Genomic DNA, 1,692 nt, shown 5'->3' with positions numbered 1-1,692 from the left:
AAGACGAGAATGAAAGTACGCATGATATGCATTCAATACTGTTTTCTCACTACAGCATGATTTTAATGAACAAAGAAGATAACGTGTTTTGGTCAGTTCTGCATTGAGACATTCAATATGCTTGTTCCATCTGATGTTACTCTGCAGCCAAAGTCCTAAGAATTTGGTTTCAGTACTGTTACCAACTGGTTCGTCATTCATAGAGACTAATGGGATAAACATGTCCTTGTTAGGAACATTGTGGAATTTTAGAGCAACGGTTTTCTTACTGTTTATTACAAGCCGATCACTCTGTGCCCAGCTGCTAAGTTGTTTCGTGACTGTGTTTACTGTCTGCTGTAACTGTTCATCGTCGTCTCCTTTTAGTAGAATCGTGGTGTCATCTGCAAATATGATTGATTTGTGTGCATCAATATTTAAGCTTAGATCATTTATGTACAGAAGAAACAGAAGGGGTCCCAATACGGATCCTTGGGGTACACCACATTTTATTTGTTTATAGTCAGATAAGTGATTAGATACAGTTTTTAGTTCAATATTTGTGTGCTTGACGCACACTGCCTGCATACGATTTGTCAGGAAGGAACTGATCTACTTGTTGGACAGACCTCGAATACCATATCTTTCTAGCTTTGATAGCGGAATTTTATGGTCCACCATGTCAAAAGCTTTTGACAAGTCAATAAAGACTCCTATTGTTTCCTGTTTTTTGTCCATCAGGTTTAGGATGAAATTGATGCACTCATAGACAGCAGTTGTCGTTGACCTCTTATTTCTGAGTCCATGTTGTTCATTACATAGGATGCTGTTTTTATTTATAAATTTCATAAGTTTCTCATACATAACTTTTTCCAGTACTTTAGAGATGCAGGAGGAAATTGTGATGGGTCTGTAGTTATTTACATTGTCTTTATCCCCTTTTTTATATACAGGAATAACTTTTGATGTTTTTAACACATCAGGGAAAGTGCCTGCCTGAAGTGAGCAGTCGCATAAATGTGTGAGTACTTCAGTTAGGTTTGATGCGCTCTTCTTTAACACTGTTGCAGGTATACCATCAATACCTGCCGATTTGGAATTTTTTTAGTCCTTTTATTGCTTTAGCTACTTCATCTTGTGAAACAGAACCGATGTACGTTGATCCTCTACATGTACTTATTTTATATTCATTTGCCTGGATGCTCTTAAAGTTTGATTGTAACATATTTTCAGCAACACCTGTGAAAAAGTTGTTAAATGTGTTAGCTACTTCTAAGGGGTTTGTTACTTTTTTATTTTTATGTGATAGTGTTATATTTTTCCAAGGTTGTCTGTATTCTCCACATTCTTTTTTTATAACACTCCACATAGCCTTTGATTTATTAGCTGAATTACCAATGATTTCATCATTATGCATTATTTTTGCTGCTTTTATTACTTTTCTTAATATTTTGGAGTATTTTTTATAGTATGCGCGTACTACAGGTGAGGAATTTTTCGAGTTACATATTTCATGAAGTAGTCTTCTCTTCTGGCATGAAACCCTTATTCCCTTTGTGATCCAGCTGTTTGTTCTAGAGTTTCCCCGTATGGTTAATGTTTTCAGTGGGAATGCAAGTTCAAAGAAATGGGTTAATGTATCAATGAAAGTGTCGAATTTTTCATTTATATCATTCATTTTGTACACTCCTAGCCATTTTTCTTTGTGTAATA

The sequence above is a fragment of the Schistocerca americana genome, unplaced genomic scaffold, assembly GCF_021461395.2.
Source record: "Schistocerca americana isolate TAMUIC-IGC-003095 unplaced genomic scaffold, iqSchAmer2.1 HiC_scaffold_92, whole genome shotgun sequence".
Classification (NCBI taxonomy): Eukaryota; Metazoa; Arthropoda; class Insecta; order Orthoptera; family Acrididae; genus Schistocerca; species Schistocerca americana.
The sequence above is the reverse complement of the archived record's forward strand: the minus strand, read 5'-3'. Positions refer to the sequence as shown.